Source organism: Pan paniscus, chromosome 10 (assembly GCF_029289425.2).
Source record: "Pan paniscus chromosome 10, NHGRI_mPanPan1-v2.0_pri, whole genome shotgun sequence".
Classification (NCBI taxonomy): domain Eukaryota; kingdom Metazoa; phylum Chordata; class Mammalia; order Primates; family Hominidae; genus Pan; species Pan paniscus.
The window spans coordinates 81,236,218-81,259,153 of record NC_073259.2 but is presented as its reverse complement, the minus strand read 5'-3'; the positions used below and the strand labels follow the sequence as shown (position 1 = coordinate 81,259,153).

The 22,936-nt window shown below is 33.9% G+C and overlaps 1 long non-coding RNA gene across 1 annotated transcript in view; it reads right to left on the bottom strand.

Annotated features, from left to right (window-relative positions):
- Positions 1-13,128: 13,128 nt before the first annotated feature.
- LOC130540673 (uncharacterized) overlaps positions 13,129-22,936 on the bottom strand; it is a 55,955-nt gene continuing 46,147 nt past the window's right edge. The window contains exons 3-4 of the long non-coding RNA XR_008954664.1: positions 15,719-15,809; positions 13,129-14,694 (exon numbers count right to left, since the gene is read on the bottom strand). This is a non-coding gene — a long non-coding RNA (uncharacterized LOC130540673). The remainder of the gene's footprint in view (positions 14,695-15,718; positions 15,810-22,936) is intronic.

Here is a 22,936-nt window from a genome sequence, read left to right as displayed (position 1 = left end):
AAATCTAAAATGATTAATTTTATTCATTTTAATACTTTATGTTATAATACAGTCATGATGATGATCACAGCTAACAGTTATTGAGAAGCCCAAGCAATGTGTCATATATCAGTGTAACTACCTTACATTCATTATCTCACTTCCTCTAAGAACCCATGACATAATGCAAAAACTCAGTTTTGAGGACTGATCAGCTAGTTAGCAGTAGAAGTAGAACTCAAACTTAGTCTATAGTAATGCAAACTATTCATTATTTTAGTTACTATTCTATTTATTTAATAATATTTTTAAACAGTCTAAAGCCTATTAAAAAATCAATTCCTAAAGCAGGTAAATTTAAGTATACTAAAATGTTAATGATTCAAATGACAGGTAATAAAAGGTAAATTCATTATTCCTTTAAAACAAAAGCAAGATTTGTGGAACTTTTCTTCCCTTCTTCACTATTTCTTTTTTTTTCCCCTGTGTTTCTCTGTTTCATCTCTGTTCTTAAATTACACTTCAAAAAAATAGAATTGTAAACCTCTGGGCACATGAAGTATGTACCCTTTGAGCTGAGTTCATTCCCTTGCCTCTGGGCCATTGCTCATTTGACCATCACGTGTATTTTCACTACACTACATGGTCATTTAAAGTTCTGGGCTTGTTTTAATTTGTTTAAAAGTTGTTCTAGGGTTTAATTTTGCAAATATTCAAGCCTGAACCTTCTCTTTTACCCTACTTATTTAACATATTTTTGTCAGACCAAAATTATATTGATTTTTCCCAGTATTTTCTGATTAAAAAGCAAAGTGAAGAGTAAAACCCAAACATTTTTCCTAGAAATCTAGGGGGCAATTAAAAGAAATCACTAGGGCATTGTATAACATCACGAACACATACTCCTTTGGATGCCCGTTGCTTACTTTTTGAACAAGTTTTTTCCTGAATACTGGCATGCGGGAGGCAAATAATATCATCCATAATAGATTGAGCAGTAGATCCAAGCAAGGCTGGCAAAAAACCAAAGCAAACACAGCATTCATCTTTAGTTGTAGTACAAAAAGACCAGTAATGCCAATTTGCTTCCCAAACAAAATAAAAATAAATGAGGAAATATAGCCTGTGGTGGAGAAGGAGGGATGACCTGTCCTGAATTTAGAAGTCTGACAAAAGTGGAGTGCAAATACAACTACACAGATATCAGTTACGTGATTTTTCCGCAAATTACTTAAATTCTGAGTCAAGCTTCTTCATGTTCAAAATGAGGATAATTCCATTTTGCTAATAGTATTTAGGTTAGGTAGAAACAAAAAAGCTACCAAGTATCTGGCACAAAGTGCATAGTAAGCCATGATTAAGTTGTATATTTTATTACATGAGGTATTTCTGTAAGGTATTAACAATGTAATGGGATTATGAGACAAAGAAAGTGAATATAAGAAAGGTTGAGTTTGCAGTGGCAGCAGTACTTGCTGAAATGGCAAAGATCCAGCTGGCTAACAGCTCCATAAGATGTTACTTTGTCTCTGTAGTACCATATTGGCTGTACCTTGCCTGTCTATGATATTGCCCAAGCTTGGTTCTCTAGTTTTCCTACTGATTTTATCCATGGCTCAGCTGAGACCTTTTCAATGAAGTCCTTTTCTGCTTAATTTGTTTCTGTTATTTATAACTGAAAACGATATTATATTATACTAGTTAGTCATTTTATACTAGTCAGTATAGAAATTTGAATGAATGGTTTCCAAGAATAAACCTTCAGGGGCATAGGGAATTCTAGGCTTTGTTCACTGGCATATTTGAGACTGAAGATTATGAATATCTAAATTAACATTGAGAGTTACAACAATCCAGTCACACTGTTTTTTATTTTAAAATATACAATTATTATTGACTATAGTCACCCTGTTGTGCTATCAAATAGCAAGTCTCATTCATTCTTTCTATTTTTTTGTACCCATTAGCCATCCCCACCTCCTACAGCTCCCCACTCAAAGGATAAGTGCTTAAGGGGATGGATATACCATTCTCCATGATGGGCTTACTTCACATTTCATGCCTGTATCAAAACATCTGATATACTCTATAAATATATATGCTTAACATGTATTCACAAAAATTAAAAATAATTTAAAAAATTTAAAACCCCACCAGGCACGGTGGCTCACACCTGTAATCTCAGCACTTTGGGAGGCCAAAGCGGGTGGATCACCTGAGGTTGGAGGTTTGAGACTAGCCTGACAGACATGGGAAAACCCCGTCTCTGCTAAAAATACAAAATTATCCAGGTGTGGCAGTGCATGCCTGTAATCCCAGCTATTCAGGAGGCTGAGACAAGAGAATCGCTTGAACCCAGGAGGTGGCGGTTGTGGTGAGCCGAGATGGCACCATTGCACTCCAGCCTGGGCAACAAGAGTGAAACTCCATCTCAAAAAAATTAAATAAATAAAATAAAACACAAATTAACATTAAGAAATAGAAATTTGTCATTCCATGGTAAACTGTGGGTAATGGGTTATCCAATCCATTTCTACAGTCATCTGAAATAAAGTGCCTATTGATAAAAATATCTTTGGGGTCTGAGTGGCAACTGCCATAAATTAGTATGATGGGCAAGTGAAAATAAAATGTTTATTTCTACCACACTAAACATAATAAGAAAGAGAACAACAAGATCAGATTTCAAAATTCTCAGCTAAAGGCAAAGATTGAAACTCAAGCCCTTTCTGGGTTCCTTTTATTGTGTATTTATTTTTATTATACTTTAAGTTCTGGGATACATGCAGGTTTGTTACATAGAAACATGGTGCCATGTTGGTTTGCTGCACCCATCAACCCATCATCTTCATTAGGTATTTCTCCTAAAGCTATCCCTCCCCTAACCCCTAACCCCCTGACAGCCTCCAGTGTGTGATGTTCCCCTCCCTGTATCCATGTGTTCTCATTGTTCAACTCTCACTTATGAGTGGGAACATTCAGTGTTTGGTTTTCTGTTCCTCTGTTACCATTCAGGACATAGGCATGGGCAAGGACTTCATGACTAAAACACAAAAAGCTATGGCAACAAAAGCCAAAATTGACAAATGGGATCTAATTAAGCTAAAGAGCTTCAGCACAGCAAAAGAAACTATCATTAGAATGAACAGGCAACCTACAGAATGGGAGAAAATTTTTGCAATCTAAACATCTGACAAAGGGCTAGTATCCAGAATCTACAAAAAACCTGAACAAATTTACAAGAAAAAAAACAAACATCCCCATTGAATAGTGAGCAAAGGATCTGAACAGACACTTCTCAAAAGAGGACATTTATATGGCCAACAAACATATGAAAAAAAGCTCATCATCACTGGTCATTAGAGAAATGCAAATCAAAACCACAATGAGATACAGTCTCACTCCTGTTAGAATGGCGATCATTAAAATGTCAGGAAACAACAGACACTGGAGAAGATGTGAAGAAATAGGAACGCTTTTACGCTGTTGGTGGGAATGTAAGTTAGTTCAACCACTGTGGAAGACAGCATGGCGATTCCTCAAGGATCTAGATGCAGAAATACCATTTGACCCAGCAATCCCATTACTGGGTATATACTCAAAGGATTATAAATCATTCTACTATAAAGACACATGTACATCTATGTTTATTGCAGCACTATTCACAATAGTAAAGACTTAGAACCAACCCAAATGCCCATCACTGATAGACTGGATAAAGAAAATGTGGCAAAGGTACACCATGGAATACTATGCAGCCATAAAAAAGGATGAGTTCATATCCTCTGCAGGGATATGGATGAAACTGGAAACCATCTGGGTTCCTTTTAAAATCACCCAAGGAGTCTCAGTAAAAGAAGCTAAAATTTGCACCAGGAGGCTATCAAATTAAAAAAGAAAATAATTTCCTAGCTTCATAGATCTCTTATGCAAAATTTAGAGTATTTGTGAAGAAGGAGTTGAACCATGATAATTGGAAAGGGAGATTAAAGAGAATAAGAATATCCTAAAACCCAAATCAACTGATTGATAGAAATATTTTACCTGAAGAATTACTGTGCTATCATGAAGATTTTGTAACAACCTTGACTGATGGAGTTACCTTGAAAAGAGAAGAAAATTTCCTAATGCTTTCCACTCTCCATTCCTCTTTATCTCTAGCTGGTAACTCCAGATATCATCACTCATTTGGAGGAATGATAAAAATACAAACAAATAAAAAAATCTAGCAGAGGAAGTTTTGTAATGCTGAAATAATTATCATTCTTCAGTAACATGACAAAAATCCCATGTGATACACTCAGGATGGATTCAGTGGGTGCTTGGTCAATGAAAAACTTAAGAAAAATCTTAGAAATAGCCAAATTTATCAGCTTTTTTTTTACATAATGAAAACTCCAGTAGAAGAAAATAAAACGCTAGAGCAAGTAAGACCAGGAGCAGCAACACCAGCACCAGCAGCAACAAGCATTGCTATTCTGAACATGGTGCACCTGCAGTGCTCTCTTGTCTTTGTTTGGCTGTTCTGGTTCCTTTTCAAATCCAGGTTCAATTGGTTCTGTGACCTACTGAATAAACTTCTAATATATATCTTTTTTGGCATAAATTAACCAGTGTTAATTTCTGATTAGTACAACAGGTACCAGTTTTAATCTGTTACTAATTCTTGGAATACTTTGTAACATAAATGGTTACGTTACTATGAATAATAATAAAATTTCTAATGTGAAATCAAGATGCATTTGATGTTCTATAGTAATAACTATAGTTATTACTCTCTCACCTCTCTATGGTTATTATGGAATTAAATCTAGGATTTATTTGCACAACTATAATTTTGATTATAATTAGTTTTATATATATATGTTTTTTACAATAATAGTCAAAGTTTTCAGAATCATTCCTCTATAATATGAATAGAAAACAATGCCTAACACTAGAAAAGACATTTTAAGCTCATATGATACCTTTAAAAATGTGGTTAGTAGTTTGTGCAATACTTAATTTTCTCATTGTCCATTCAAGCATTCTGCAACTACCTATAAATTACCAGAACTGCAATTTCAATCATCGGCCGTCAATCAAAATGTCAATATAAGGAAATAAAGCTTCCATCTTTGGCACAGATTAAAATAGTGTTTATTTGACTATGCTACATTAAGAAGTTTGAATTCATTTGTTTTATAAAATTCATTACCCTATAGAGCAATACATATATTGGAATGCATTTAAGTAAAATATTTTTGTTAATATTATTAATAACTCTAATAATATTTTCAAAACAAATATTTTAATATCATAAGCATATTTTTATGATTTTTAACATTTTTTCAAGCTCCAAAAATCTACCTCAGATAATCTTGCCTACTCTACTCAAAAGTTATTGTATTACATTATATTATTTTTCTTTACATTTATCAGTATCTAAAATTATCATACATCATCTTTATATCGTTAATTGCTGTTTTTAGCCTAAAAATATAATACCTGACAAAGTTGTCATTCAGATACTAAAAAGACAGAGACATTTTTAGGCAAACAAAAGCCGAGGGAGTTCATTACCACTAGGCAAGCATTACAAAAAAACGCGAAAGGGATTTGTTCAAGCTGAAATGAAAGGAAGTTATTTAATAACGTGAAAACATATGAAAGTATAAAACTTGCTGATAAAGGCAAGCATATAGTCAAATTCAGAATAATACACACCAATGATGGTGTGTATCTTGCTTGATGCCATTACAAAAGGGTGAAAGATAAAAATAGCTATAGCTACAATAATTTGTTAACATATGCACACATAAAACTATGAAAATTGTGACTTAAATAACATAAAATGTTGGAAGCAGGAGTAAAAATGTGGAGTTTCTGTATGTGATTGAACCTAAGTTGTTATCACTTTATAATTGACTGTTATAACAATAATATGTTTTATGTGATCTTAAAATAATCACAAGAGAAAAATCTCCAATAGATATGGAACAGTAAAAAACAAAAGAATCCAAGCATACCACTGTGAAAACAATCAAATCATAAAGAAAGAAAGAGTGAAAGAAAGAATGAAAAGAACTACAAAGCAGTCTGAAAACCATTAACAAAGTGGCAGGATTACTTCATTACCTATCAATAATTACTTTAAAAGTAAACAGACTAAATTCTCCAATCAAAATACATAAAGTGGCTGAATGGATAAAACCAAGATCCATCTCTATGCTACCTACAAGAGAACACACAGGATGGAGTAAATGGATGGAAAAAGATATTCAAGGCAAATAGTAACCAAAAGAGAGCAGACAAAATAGATTTAATTCAAATCTTTCACAAAACACAAAAAGTTTATTATATATAATGATCAAAGCGTTAGCTCAAGAAGAAAATATAACAATTACAAATATACATGTACCCAACATCAAAACACTTGAATATATACCAGCATAGATGCAAAATATAAAGTATAAAGCAAAAAACAAGCAAAATATAAAATATAAAGCAAACATTGGTAAATCCCAAAGGAGAAATAAAAAATAATACAGTCACAGTAGAAGACTGAAATACCCCAGATACAATAAGGGTACAGCCAAACTGAGCAATACTATAGACCAAAAGGACCTAACAAATATATAAAGAACTTTCTACCCCCAAACAGAAGAATACATATTCTCAAGCACACATGGAGCATTTTCCAGGATAGACCACATGTTAAATTACAAAGTGAAGTCTCAGTAAATTAAAGCAGACCAAATTCATTCTAAGTATCTTTTCCATCATAATGAAATAAAACTAGAAATCAATAATAGTAAGGAAAAATGAACATTTACTAATACATGGAAACTGAACAAGACACTCTTAAGCAATCCTTGGGTTAAAGAGAAAATCAACAGGGAATTTAAAAGATATCTTAAGATGAATGAAAAACAAAAAAAAATTACAAAGCAAAGCTTATAGGATACAACAAAAGCAGTATTAACAGGAAAATTTATAACAATAAATGGTTACATTAAAAAAGACTCAAATAAATGATAAACAAAATAGGAGAATAAACTAAGCCCAAATATAGCAGAAGAAAAGAAAAATAAAGATTAGAGCCAAAATAAATCAAAGAGTTTAGAAAAATAATTTTAAAAATAAACAAAACTAAGATTTTTTTAAGTAGACAAAACTGACAAAATCTTTAGCTAGACCAAGGAGAAGGAAACATTGAATCAAATTAAATCAGATATGAGAGAGAAGCTATTATAATAAATACCTCAGATTTTAAAAAAAAATTTAAGAAACTATTATCATAATTATACACCAAGAAATTGGATAATCTAGAAGAAATTGATAATTTCCTAGAAATATACAACCTACCAATGCTAAACCAAGAAATAATGAAAACCCGTACTGACCAATAACACACAAGGAGTTTGAATTAGTAATTAAAAGCTTCCCAACAAAGAAAGACCCACCACCATACATCTTCAAGGGTGACTTCTAACAAACATTCAAAAAAGAATTAAACTTTTCCAAAAATTAGAGGAGGGGACACTTTCAGACTCATTTTGTGAGTATACCTTTAACCTGATACCAAAGTCAGACAAAGATGCCACACATAAAGAAAACTATAGGCCAATATCTCTGATGAACATAGATTCAAAATTTCTCAATATAATATTAGAAAACCAAATTTAACAGCACATTAAAATGATTACACATCATAACCAAGTGGTATTTATTCTTGGGAAGCAAGGATTGTTCAACATTCACAAACTACTCAATGCGATATGCCACATTTTTTAAAAAATAGAAAAAAAAGATCATCTCAATAAATGGAGTAAATGCATTTGAGAAAGTTCAACATATGTTCATAATTAAAACTCTCAACAAAATAGGTATATAAGGAAATTACACTAACATAATAAAGGCCACAGATGAAAACTCTACAGCTGACTTTATAATAAATGGGGAAAACCTCAAAACTTTTCTCCCAACATACAGTAGATTTTCAACACTTCTATTCAACATACTATTAGAAATTCTAGTTAAACAATTAGACAATTAAACAAAAGGTATCCAAATAAGAAAGGAAGAAGTTAAATTATATCTGTTTGCAGAAGACATGATCATATATGTAGAAAACCGTAAAGACTCAACTGAAAAAATAAAACCTTTTAGAACTAATAAACACATTCAGTAAATTTGTAGGATAAAAAATCAACACAAAAAATCAGATCCATTTATATAAACAAACGATGAACCATTGGAAAAGAAAACTAAGAAATATTTTCATTCACAATAACAACAAAATTAAAATACTAAAAACTAAACCCAATCAAAAAGTAAAAGACTTTTAAAACTTATAAAACATCAATGAAAATTAACGAATATACAGACAAATGGAAAGCCATCCTATACTCTTGGGTTGAAAGATTTAATATTATTAAAATGTCTATACTACCCAAAGTGATCTGAAGAATCGATGCAATCCCTATCAAAAATCTCAGTAAAATTCTTTACAAAAATAGAAAAAAAATCTTAAAATTCATATGGAATCACAGAAGACCACAAATAGCTAAGCAATTTTGAGCAACAAGACCAAAAACGGAGGCATCACAAAGCTGGAGCCATTAAAAAAGTATGGTAATGGAACAAAAAGAGAGATTGATGAATGAAACCAAACAGCCCAGAAATACAACCGTGTTTCTTGTCGACTGATCTTCAACAAAGATGCCAAGAAGACACAATGGAGAAAGGACAGTCTTGTCAATAAATAGTGCCGAGAAAACTGAATATCCTCATGCAAAAGTTTAAAATTGGAACATAGTCTTATAAAACATTCTAAAATCAACTCAACATGGATTAAAGATTAAACTTAAGACCTGAAACCATAGAACTAGTAGAAGCACATATAGTTTCTATATGTTTATTGATATTTGTCTGGGCAATAATTTTTTAGATATAACCTCTAAAGAAAGAACAAATACCCATAGCATATATAGACAAGCCAAACTGTATCAAATAATAAAGCTTCTGCCCAGCACATAAAATCATCAGCAGAGTGAAAATTCAGCTTATGGAATGGGAGAAAATACTTGTAAACCATGTGTCTGATAAGGGGTTAATATGCAAAGCATATCAAAAATGTATACAACTCAATAGCAAAATAGTAAATAACCTGATTAATATATGGGCTAGGGATTTGTATAGATGTTTCCCAAAAGAATATATAGAAATGGACAACAGGTAAATCAAAAAGTGCTCAAATCACCCATCATCAGGGAAATGTTAATGAAAATCACAATGAGATATTACTTCACACCTGCTAGAAAAGCTATTATCAAAAAGATAAAAGAGAAGCATTGGTTAGGATGTTGAAACAAGGTAATCCTTTTACAATGTTGGTGGGACTATAAATTGGTGTTGCCATTGTGAAAAACAGTACGGAAATGCCTCAAAAATTTTTAAAAAATAGAACTACCACATAATCCAGCCATTTCACTTATAGACGTATATGCAAAAGAAATAAAATCAGTATCCTAAAGAGATATCTGTATCCTCATATTCTCTATAGCATCATTCACAAATAACCAAAATGTGGAACCAATCTAAGTGTTCCTGGTAGGAGGAAGGGATTAAAAACATGTTACACACACACACACACACACACACACACACACACACACACACACAGAATGGAATATTCAGCATTCAAAAGAAGGAAATACTGCCATTTTCAACAACATGGATGAACCTAGAAGACATTATATTAAGTAGAATAAGCCAGACACACAAAAACTAATACTGCATGATTTCTCTTACATGTGAAGTTTTAAAAAGTCAAACTCATAATTGCAGAGAGTAGAACAGTGGTTTCCAAAGCCCAGAGGCTGAGAGAAGTGGGGAAATGTTAATCAAAGGGTATAAAGTTTTAGTTACACAGAACAATAATTTCTGTAGATCTAACATATAGCACTGTGACTCTAGTTAACAACAATGTATTGTATACTTGAAGTGTGCTAAGAGAGTTGATCTTAAGTGTTATCAGTCCAATAAAAAGGTATTTGAGGTGATTGATATATCAGTTTGATCGTGAGCAGTTTATAGTGCATACATATATCATGAGATCAGGTTGTACAGCTTAAATACATACATGTTTTATTTGTCAAATATACCTCAATAAATTTAGAAAGAAATAGTATGTGAAATTGATTGCCGGTGGTAGCCATGCACTAACACGTCCTCAACAAATTTTATTTTATTCTAATAGACTCATGGGTTGAATTTAAGCAGTTGTTTAATTAATTATGATTTTTATAATTTTCTCCATTATCATATACTCTGGTAAGAAATAAAAATTTAGATTTTCCTTTTATTCTAAAATGTAAAGTTTCAACAGAACATTGATGCTGTGGTTTGAATGCGTCCCCCAGAATCCATGCATTGGAAACTTAATCGCCAGTGTAATAGTGTTGAGAGGTGAGACCTTTAAGAGGTGATTAGGTTACCAGAGCTCTGTTATTATGAATAGAGTAATGTCATTATTGCAGGGCAAGGTTTCTTATCATGACAGTGCATTTGTTATCATTTCAAATTTGGCCTTCCCTTCCTCCGTCTCATGTGTTCTCTTACGTGTTCTCTTCTGCTTTTCCATCTTCTGCCATGGGATGACAGAGCAAGAGGGCCCTTATCAGATGTAGACCCTCAGTCTTGGACTTCTCAGCCTCCAGAATTATGAGCCAAATAAATTTATTTTCATTATAAATTACTCAGTCTGTGGTATTCTTTTATAGCAGTACACAATGGATTAAGACAATGGAATACTGTATATGCCCCGAAAGTTGTTTTTCCTATTTTCTCTTTCAGGAAATGTAAATAATTGCATATGCTCTATTAAATGTCAAATGACTATGTCCCATATTTGTTTACAGAAAATATTTTTAACCCATCACTCTGAGCAAAACTTACAAAGTGCTGAAATATTTTGAAGTGAAATGGAAACTTACTTTCATATTATGGCATCTTGACAATTTGTTAGTTCCAAATTCTAGCAAACATTTTTTTCCTTCTAAGATTGAGATGTTCTATTAGCAACACTTCAGGAAGGGAGAACCTGTGACTTTCCTCTATTTTGTTGGTAATTATAAGCAGGAGGCAGTCACAGCTCAACTACGTGTTGTAGGTGTGTGCTTGGTTTGGGAAGGAGGTTTACTTTGAGGAGAAAAACTAACCTATTATCTATGGAGTAAGAAAATGCCAGCCAGTGCAAATCTAAAAGTTTTTCAATTAAGCCAAGTAATTAGATTTTGGAATGTAGCCAGTGAACTTCCACTAAACAATCTAAATTGTGAAACTCAATGCCACTTCCAAAAAGGTTGTGTAAGAATTATAAATAAAAGTGAAACAGAATAGAAAATGTCCAATGCATGCACTTATGACAAATGTGCTCCAGGACTGAAAACAGAAAAATATGCTTTCCAAGTTTCTCACAGCATAATGTGTCCTAATGAATTTTACATGGGAATTATATGTATGAAAGCAGTACACTGAATGAGCATAGTTTTCATAAACATAACCAAGCCTCTCTAAAATGGAATTCTCTTTACCCACTATAATATTGCATACCACTGTATGACAGAATGTAGACTCCACAAAATGAATGCCATTGTCTTTTTGAATAGTATGTTTGCAGTCATAAAAATAAAATCAGTCTTTTTATTAGGCTAGGTTACAAATCAATATTGAAAAATTATCAGTAAGAAATAGTATTTTTAATAGGGGTTAAATACAAACTTTGATGTGCTTTTCAGATAGTCTAATTTAACTCTCATTACATCTCTAAGAAGTAAAATACTGAACATGTTATATTTAAATCATGAATTAAAATAAGAGCTATTTTTTAAAAAATCTTTTTTAAAACTTAACTTTGGAATCATCTCACGCTGCTTGTTCTTTCATTTTTACCTGCACTCTTTTATATCTTTTTGCATTTACTTTTTGTCTTGTTTTAGAAGAGAACATAAGAATGTCAAAGTGGTGTGTATATATTTAATCGACCTCCTGCTGCAAATATCTAACATTGTGGAGCTTTATGCTATGAAATAGAATTAATATTGACAATGATGAAAACTATTAGACAAAATAAAACCATATGTATTTTTACAGCCCAGAAATCTCTGTCATGATGGAATATAAGTGCTGCCTACGCATTTATGAGGACATATGAGACCATTAAAATGAAAACATCTCTTAATCATGAAAGACAGCTCTTCAAATACTCCATGCTTATGAATAATGGATTGTTAGAGGTTACAAACAATGTCTAGTGTTCCCTAACCCGCTTCCCACAGACATATAATCATCTGGAAGATGCCCTATTATTTTTCTGAGTATCTCTCAGGAACAGGAAAGATGGTTCAGAGCCAGAAGTACATAGAGTGACAATGTAAGATGGTACCTTATGCTTACACAGAGTTTTAGTCAAGATATGGGAAGTTAGAGGAATTAGATGATATGTATTTTTTTTTACAATGCTGTAAAACATGCCTTTGCACTCTGAAGTGCAAAAATGAAAAAAATAGAATAGAAAAAGTATAAAAGCTTGAAACATAGCTATTGTAAATATAATAGCAAAATGTTTTATTTTTCTTGATAAAAAGACAATGAGAATCTGCCACGGAGCTCTGAAACAAAGTTGACTTTGCATGATGTATATACGCAAGATTGACAACTCAGAGTTCTATAAGCTAAAGAAATAGAGGGGGAAAAAAAGGCTATTCATTCCTTGCAAGTTACTCTGCCTACCCTTTTTATCTGATCTCCATCTGAAGACAGATAGTTATAAGATTATGAAACTTCTCTATAGAGAACTCTCAAGTGAACTCACTATGTCCTGAAAATAGCTGAATGTTCTAGTATCTCATCACTAACCCTGGATTCTTTGGTTCCCAAATGTCCATCGATTATTATTACTGAGAACTAATGTATTATTATTGAGAATCAGGATGCCTTCTCCCACAATAATACTACAAATCTCTGGCCTTTGTTACTTATGAACTGCAAGGTCTGGAAGCCAAGAAGTTCATGGCAGGTCCCAGGTCAGGACCATAGACTGTGGACCACATCTATCAGTAAGAAGAGTCTTAATACAGAATTACCTCCTTTGTTCAGCAGGAAAGGATGGCAAATTGGAGGAATTCACATTCAGCAGCCGAGTTTGTTCTGACACTGTGAGCCTCTACTTTTTCTAAAAAGTCGAAAAAATTTTGACACCACTTGGAGTCAAAATACCTATGCTTACATATCAACAATAGGACTCACTGCTTGTGTAACTTGGGGATCTCAATGGTAAGTACTGCTCCTAAAATGAGGAAGTTAGTTCAGTGAGATCTAATTCAGGTATTAGATTATTGGTGAGAATTTATTTTATTTTATTTTATTTTTGAAACGGAGTTTCGCTCTTGTCGCCCAGGCTGGAGTGCAATGGCAGAATCTCAGCTCACTGCAACCTCCACCTCCCTGTTCAAGTGATTCTCCTGCCTTAGCCTTCTGAGTAGCTGGGGATTATAGGCATGTGCCACCACACCTGGCTATTTTTTGTATTGTTAGTAGAGACAAGATTTTGCCATGTTGGCCAGGATGGTCTCTCTCAAACTCCAGATTGCAACAATTTTCTCCCATTCTGTAGGTTGCCTGTTCACTATGATGGTAGTTTCTTTCGCTGTGTAGAAGCTCTTTAGTTTAATTAGATCCCATTTGTCAATTTTGGCTTTTGTTGCCATTGCTTTTGGTGTTTTAGTCATGAAGTCCTTGCTCATGCCTATGTCCTGAATGGTATTGCCTAGGTTTTCTTCTAGGGTTTTTATGGTTTTAGGTCTAATATTTAAGTCTTTAATCCATCTTGAATTAATTTTTGTATAAGGTGTAGGGAAGTGATCCAGTTTCAGCTTTCTACATAATGGCTAGCCAGTTTTCCCAGCACCATTTATTAAATAAGGAATCCTTTCCCCATTTCTTGTTTTTGTCAGGTTTGTCAAAGATCGGATGGTTGTAGATGTGTGGTATTATTTCTGAGGGCTCTGTTCTGTTCCATTGGTCACTGCCCAAGGTAATTTATAGATTCAATGCCAACCCCATGAAGCTACCAATGACTTTCTTCACAGAATTGGAAAAAACTACTTTAAAGTTCACATGGAATCAAAAAAGAGCCCGCATTGCCAAGTCAATCCTAAGCCAAAAGAACAAAGCTGGAGGCATCACGCTACCTGACTTCAAACTATACTACAAGGCTACAGTAACCAAAACAGCATGGTACTGGTATCAAAACAGTGGTTAGCTTTTGAGCAACATTTGATACCATGCTTAAATATTTTAAACAATAAGGAATCATTAAGCAGCATAAAGCATTGAGAATCATGTGTTTCAGATGCTTGTTTCAGAATGTTTCCTGATGGTAAGGTGATGAGAGATAAGAGTTGAGAGCCTGGGTATCAGAAGACTGGTTACGAGAGTGCTGCAATCATCAGGCCGCCAATGAAGCAGAGAACACACTTCAGCATTGAGTGGATCCGGCCTATTCAGAGCAGACAGTTTTCTTTGTGGTGTGAGTTCTCTAGAACTCACAGATAGGTTCCCAGAGAAGGACAAAATCATTAAGGAAACTTCTATTCCATGAGATTGGTGCTCTGTAGAATGGATAGTAATTTTGTGTGGGTTTTCTAGGAACTCTATGCATCGTAAGAGCTTAAGGGAAGGGAAAGAAAGAGCAATTATTCAACTGTGATTTATAAATGGTTTCATAGAACAAATCTAGCACTGGTGGAGCATGCATCTAAATGTAGTGCCACCTAGGGGAAGGGAGAGATCCAGATAAAGTCAACTATCCTAAATATCTCAGGGGGCAAAACAAACTGACCCAGTGTGAACACTGTCTATGCTTATGAGTTGGAGGTTATTAAAAATCATACCCACCCACCACTATTCCTGCCATGGACATATCCAGAAACTGAGATTTAATAATTTCCTTATATAAAAGCCTACTGTTAAAGTGTTAATATGTTATTTGAGTGATGTCTGGTATTAATCCATTACCGCCTATTTGTAAGTAGCAAAATAGATACCATCAAGAAAGGAAAACACCTACAAGAAAAAGAGAAACAGGCCAAACCAGTTGGGATGGGGCTATCTTGAAAAACACTACCAAGAAAACTGAGCTGAACCTAACTAGGACTCCAGAAAAGAAGAACTTTCTCAGTCATGTCATGTATGGTATCAGCATCCTATAGGTACTTGGCATTCCTGTGGTGTGTGCTGTTCCCTCCAAAGATAAGCCTATGTTTCCATATACTGGAAATTAACTCTAGAAATGAAACTGTTCTTCTCATTTTTTCTTTTTATTTTTCTTGGTGATTAATTATTGTTCTTTCATGGTTTTTCTCTTAAAATCATCCAGTTGATCTATAAAAAATTATTCAACTTATTGTGTGGAAACACCCTGAGAAGAACAAAGAGAAGTTTAAATAATGAGGACCAGGATATCTGCAAGTAAGCCAATAGTCATTCTTTCCTTCCTTACTAAGAAAACCCAGTTTTATTCAGGGTGAAAATGGACCGACTAAGAATTTATCATTTTCTAGCTCTCCCTGGAAGCTAGAAACGTTTATGTAACATAGTTTTGTCCAATCATATATAATAGAGAGAAAATATTTGATTTTTTGAGAAAAAAGTCTCTAAAGAGAACTAATCTGGCCAGGACATACACTTTTACCTCCTGCTGCTCTTGTGCTTCTTGCCCAGAATATAACTGTGATGCTGGAAGTAGGACAGCCATTTTGTAGTTTCAAGGTGATATGTCTGAACTAAAAAAAAGCGAACTAAAAAAAAGCAAACTAAAAATATAAAAATCAGGGTATCTGATGGCATTGTGGTTCACCTTATTAGTCTCATTAAGTGAGACAAATAAAACTCCATAGCAGAAAGAATTAATTAGTTTAGGAGACTCATGTCAATGTCTAGGTAAGAAGTAATGAGAACAAGACATCTAAGCTTATAGATAGACACTCATGTCTTCAAGAATTGCAAGTCTTATTGAAGTCATCAGAGATAAGTAGATAATTCTACTTTTATAAGAGAAATTCTGCAATATTTATGAAACCACTGACTTGGCTTGAGTAAATGTTTTTCAAAGGAGGTAACACTTACAGTTATTTGGAGAATGAGAAGTTTTCCAACCAGTCTCAGGGAGATATGAAACGAATAGCTGGGGGAGGAAATTCAGAGAGACGAATCTGTGTAAGAGCACAAAGTCTTACATAAAAGATGGAGGGAGGTGGTTACAACTATTTCGAGGCAACTGGAGTCTTATTTGCACATCAAAGTGGTGGTAAGATGAGCCAAGTCAGAGGGCAGCAGCCAGATGTTGAAGGACAGTATAGGCCATGCTTAGAAGTTTGGGCTTCATCCCATAACCAGGATTTGCAAACTGGCAGGCAGCAGAGAATCCCTTCTTGGTTTGGCAAGTAGAAAATTTTATAAGTTTTAAATTAGAATTTTCTAGGTGAGGAGGGATCGGTATCCTTGAAAAGTACACATATATAGAAATAAGTGGAAGATAGATACTTTACATGAGAAAAGGCTTGATTTCAGACAAGCAAAATATATATATATGCCAGGAGAAGTGAGGAGTTAAACATCTAATAAACTCCAGTAAATATGGGAGGATGTGAGAAATGGTCCTGTTCAAGTGTGCAGAAAGGACAGCAGAGTAGCCAGGGAAAATATTTCTTTTCAATTAGTATTTAATAAATTGAATCTTACAGATAAAATTTTCAGGATTAAAAAATACAGCTCTCTAATCCCTTAAAGTCACTAATATATTGGCATCCCAGTCAAAACAATAAATAATTGATAAGTAATTTAATCAACAATAAATATTTAGGAAGTATTTGCCAAATACAGATATAACTCTCTAAACTTTTGGGAAGTCTAATATTGTATTTCTGCTTAATAGACATAACTTATAAAAACTAAGATGTGGAAACACTATAGATATTCATTATTATAGTAAGAAATAAGGTAGATAGTAAAAAGGAAAATTAACTATTAAAGAATAACAGATTTAAAATGGTCAATTTACAACATAATATTAATTAATAAATTATCAAGTTATGCCAAAATATGTTATTTAGCCCAAGTAGTTTTAGCATCTTCAATAATGAATACACCATATAAAATGCACAAATAGAAATAGAAAGCCAGAATATATCCTGTGAGCATTTTTACCAGTGCGTTAATGACCTGCTTGAGTTAGTACCTTGGGCTTTGCCTCCAGCCTTAAAATACAGTCAGTTATTACCTGCTCAAATCTATGCCAGCATGTTTTAACTAGACTAAATATACTCTAAAGAGAGGTAAATATTATACTATTTCATTTTCATTCTCAGCTTCTAAAATCACAGCTATTATTCATAATTCAATTGTAGTTTTCAGTATGCTATAATGTACCTGTAAGTGAAAATCATGTACTTGTGAGAGTAAGTTTTTTGACTCATAAAATTAGAAATAACAGAATGTGAAGAGGATTTAAAATATGTTCTTATACATACTTAAACAATGTAGTATCATTTTTTCTTTTTTACCAAATATAGTTTAGTTATGCCTTCCTTAGATCATAGCTTTTGAGATGATGTTAAAATACAGTTTGCCAAATAAACTAAACATAACCGAGATTTTAAAACCATTGTCAAAGCATAATAGAAACATATGGCATTCAGGGCAAGTTTCATTCATTTAAGTAATTATTGTTAATTTGCTCATTATTTGAACTAACTCCTCCTCCTTCCTCTTGTTCCACAGCCAAAAAGCAATTTGTGCTTTGTTAATTGTTCACAGAAATAAAGTATGTGGGGAGGGGGACAATATTTGAAGATTTAAATGGTCACTGCTACTGCTGCATTTCTTGTTCATCCAAAGTAAAACTAGATAATATTTGTGTAAGCAGCACCTTGTTGGTTGGATAACTGAGAAATTACCATAATTTAAGTTTTGGTTTGCTTGAAGTTTCAATAAGCTTAGGGTTATTCTGAAGCATTACCTTGTCATGAATTTTAAAGATAAAATTCATATTGATGATGATGATAATAACATCCACTTATATTAGTTTTAATTAAGCAAATAGAATGTGCAAGTACTATATTAAATTCTTATTCACAGATTACCTCCTTCACCTTCAAAACAATCCTATACAAAGTAAATGCTATTATTTTGGTTTTGTAGATACTAATAGCCTGTATTTGTTGAGTTTTAATTATGTGTTCAATTATCAACATCACAATGAGATAGTTACCATTTTCTAGAAAAGAAAATCCAAACTTAGAGTAAGAAAGTGATTTACCTACATTTCCATATGTAGTGATATTGGAGCCATGACTCATTTGTAATTTAAAACCTCATGTTCTTAACCACAGTGCTGTGGTTATCATATATATTAATCAGTGTAAGTAAATGTAAATGCTTTAACAGAGAAACTTTGAATTTCATCAGATTGACAAAATAAAGTTTACATTGTTTACTCATGTTATGATCCAAGATTCAATGCAGTTGAAATGTTGTCTATCAGTAATGGAATCTGAGGAACAGACTTAATCGGAGTGCCCAAAGACAAAAATGTAATAGATTTGATATAAATAAAACATTTTATCTGCCACACCTTATAAGTAAATCTTGACTTTTCTATGTGAAATTAGAGAACTGTTGGATGATTTTAAGCACAGAATATAAATAAATTTATATTTTAGAATTATGACTATGGTTATATTACAGAGACTAGACTGTACAGGGTTGAATGAGATAAGAAAATATGAGGCTATTTAGGGAAACCAATTTAGACGAGAAATGATGGGAGCAGGAATAATACAGTGGTTACGGGAATTAAGAGAAGAGGTAGGAAAAGCCTCCATGAGCAATTTGGAGGATAGATTCAAAAAGACTTATTCAATATTGGGTGTAACCAATTAAGCAGAATGGTCAACAATACTCCTGAGGTCTTAAGTAGGGAGAACATCATGGATGGTGGTAGGTATTATAATGTAGAAGTGATTTATCTACATGTATGGAACAGTGTCAAGTAGGAGTCCTTTGTCTACTTGGGACACATACTGATTGTGCTGCATATGAGTTTGTTTGCATTTTTATAAGAACTTTCTAACAGCAAAATCAAGAAAAATCAGAAGAGAAAAATCAAGTAAATTAATCTGGTTTCATTCATTCAATCATTTATTCAACAAATAAATTTGGACTGTGCACTATTTGTCAAGCACTGTGCTAGAAATTGTGAGAAGTAAAATAAAAGACACAATCTCTAGGTTGAGGATATTTAGGTTTAGCAGAAGACAGTTGTTGATACGGTTTGGCTGAGTCCCCACCCAAATCTCACTTTGAATTGTAATAATCCCTACATGTCAAGGGTGGGGCCAGGTGGAGATAATTGACTCAGTTTCCCCCATACTCTTTTCGTGGTAGTGAATAAGTCTCACAAGATCTGATGATTTTATAAATAGGAGTTCCGCTACATAAGCTCTCTCTTGTCTGCTGCAATGTAAGACATGACTTTGCTTCTTTTTTCCCTTCCACCATGATTGTGAGGCCTCCCCAGCCATGTGGAACTGTGAGTCAATTAAACCTATTTCCTTTATAATTTACCCAATCTTGGGTATTTCTTTATTAGCAGCTTGAGAACAGACAAATACAGTTGTGATTTATCTTAATAAGTGTCAAATCAAAGCAAATTTGAGATTTTACAACAACTTATAAAATAGAAACCCAAAAGGGTAGCAAGAGAGTGTCAAAACTGCATGTTCTCACTTATAAGTGGGCGCTAAACCTTGGGTACTCATGAACATAAAGATGGCAATAATAGACACTAGGGACTACTAGAGTGGGGTTGGGGATAAGTGTTGAAAAACTAACTGTTGTTGGATAGTATGCCTATTACCTAGGTAACTGGATCATTAGTATCTGAAGCCTCAGTAATGCACAATATATTCATGTAACAAACCTACACATGTACCCTCTGAATCTAAAATAAAAGTTGAAATTATTTTTTAAAGTCTTCATAAATGTTGAAAAAGACATAAAATTTAGCTAAGCAAAACAAAAAGAGAAGATATGTTTAGGCTTACAGAAGTACGTGCACATAGGTTCAGGAAAAAAATAGAAATGTCTTGATTGAGGATTACAAGAAAGTAAGTATGACCTGAGTAAGGAACTGGAGAAGGATTGGCAAGAAATAGGGCTTATGAGGTAAGAGTTGCTAGAATATGAAAGATTCTTACAGTGTGTCATAAGCCTCTTAAAGACTTATTAGAAGTAGAAAGTTAAAGTCACAGAAGAATTCTTGGCAGAGAAATGATATAGTCACATTTGTGATTTATAAAGGTAATTCTTACAATGGTGCAATGGTGTGAAAAATAGATTGGATAAAAACAGGACCAGAGGCATGGGATCCTGTCAAGGCACTTTTAGAGAAGTCTAGCAGAGAAGCCATAGTGGTCTGAAGCAAAGTAGTTGCAGTGAGAATGGAAAGGAAGGGAGGAATTCAAGAAGTGTTAAGAGGCAAAATGGATAGAGTCTTATCTCCAATGAAATTAAAGGCTAAACAAGAGGGAGAAATTGAGGCTAATTTCCAGGGTTATGTTTTAACTAGGTATTTAATGGTGGCAAGAGAGGTATTTAATGGCAAGACAGGAAAAAAATGAAAAGATAGGGAGATCTGAGGAGCAAAGAAGAAAGTAAACCTAGTATTTATTATGTGTGTCAACATCTCTGAAGCATTCAAGTAGAGATGTCCAGTAGAAAGTTGGATATAATTCTCTAAGTGAAATAAAATATGACTCTAAGTTTCATGCATTGTCTATACCTATCCCTACATGGGTCAGTGCTTTCATGATGCTAAGTTGAGCCTCAGTCTTTTTTTTTTTTTCCATTTGACTTAGTTGGAACGCTCTTACAAGTGACAAGTGAGAATAGGAGGAGAAAATAGGTTAAATGCAAACACATCACCCACCATTACTACTTATTGTCAGTAGTATCATCATTGTTTAAAAGATAATTATTAATTGGAGGAAGCTAACACTTACCTTTTTTATATCTTATGCCTGCTTTGAAAGAAAGGTAACTTGAAAAGAAAAATTTAAGCCAAAAATATGATGACACTTAAGAAAATCCCATGAGGTGCTAATTAATAGTTTACACTGATGACCATATATTTACAATGAGAAACTATCATAATTTGAGTTCAAATGTTGTACCTTTTCCGAAAGGAAAAGTCAAATAATGAATATAAAAAGTCAATGAATATCAAGTCACAAGGACTGTTATGTAAGACATATTACAAAACCACAATGTAGTTATACAAAATTATGATCTTCATAAAATAAGCTGAATATGAATTCAACCAAAGAAACTACATAATTGCAAAGCAGGGTCTGAAGCAACTAGATTAAATAATGGGGCTTCTTAAGTAATAAAATCTTTTTAGAAAACGAAGCTTTCTGAAAACTTTTCCAGAATGTTTTAGAACAGGCTAATATACCCATTTATTTAAAAATCCAAATTAAGCAAGGTTGACAAAGGACCTTACAAATGAAACTCTCTAGAGAAGAATCTAGAAGTTTGTTGGTAGGCTTCAGACATATGGATTGGTAGGGTTTCCCCTCATGTGAAGCAGTTTAAATAGTTCTTATTATTTTATGTTACTAATTCAAAGCCTAGTAGCCATTGCTGGCCATAGCGGGTATGTGTTCCAGGATCTCACAACCTATGATAACCTCTCAGCTTTCTCCCAAGACCCTCCTTGCAAGAACATTGGGAAACTTATCTGACCACCACAAAGCTCTAAAAAATCACTAGAGATAAAATTTTCTTAATAAAAGTCCAGAAATTTTTGGTAACATGCTTTAGAACATTGCTTTCTTTACCTCTTGGTATGTATAGACATGGTATCAATAGCTTCAATGTGTTTCTTTGCTCTTTTATATAAATTGCTTGTCTGAGAAGACTTTTCTTTAGAAATTATGACTTTTTCAGTTCATTGTTTGAAATCATATAATCTCTAAGTGAGCTCTTGCATTCGTGATTTAATCAGAAAATGTCTCTACTGAAAAAAGTTTTTTATTAATAAGCAAATGAATGCCGTAAGGCAGATGATACTTTTGCCCAAACCACATTCAATTAACTTACAAATAACTTTAGGTGTTCCTAGTGTAATCAGAATTAGTGTTTTACATGACAGATTTTTTAACACTTCTTAGATTCTAAGATAAATAATTAGATGCTATTATTTATTACCATGATGCAAACGCAAAACATAGGCTGAAGAGAATAGAAGAAAAAAGAAAATAGCCGAGGAGCCAAGATGGCCGAATAGGAACAGCTCCTGTCTACAGCTCCCAGTGTGAGCGACGCAGAAGACAGGTGATTTCTCAATTTCCATCTGAGGTACCGGGTTCATCTCACTAGGGAGTGCCAGACAGTGGGCGCAGGTCAGTGGGTGCAGCGCACCATGCGTGAGCCAAAGCAGGGAGAGGCATTGCCTCACTCGGGAAGTGCAAGGGGTCAGGGAGTTGCCTTTCCTAGTCAAAGAAAGGGGTGACAGATGGCACCTGGAAAATCGGGTCACTCCCACCCGAATACTGCGCTTTTCTGACGGGCTTAAAAAACGGCGCACCAGGAGATTATATCCTGCACATGACTCGGAGGGTCCTACGCCCATGGAGTCTTGCTGATTGCTAGCACAGCAGTCTGAGATCAAACTGCAAGGCAGCAGCGAGGCTGGGGGAGGGGTGCCCGCCATTGCCCAGGCTTCCTTAGGTAAACAAAGCAGCCCAGAAGCTCCAACTAGGTGGAGCCCACCACAGCTCAAGGAGGCCTGCCTGTCTCTGTAGGCTCCACCTCTGGGGGCAGGACACAGCCAAACAAAAAGACAGCA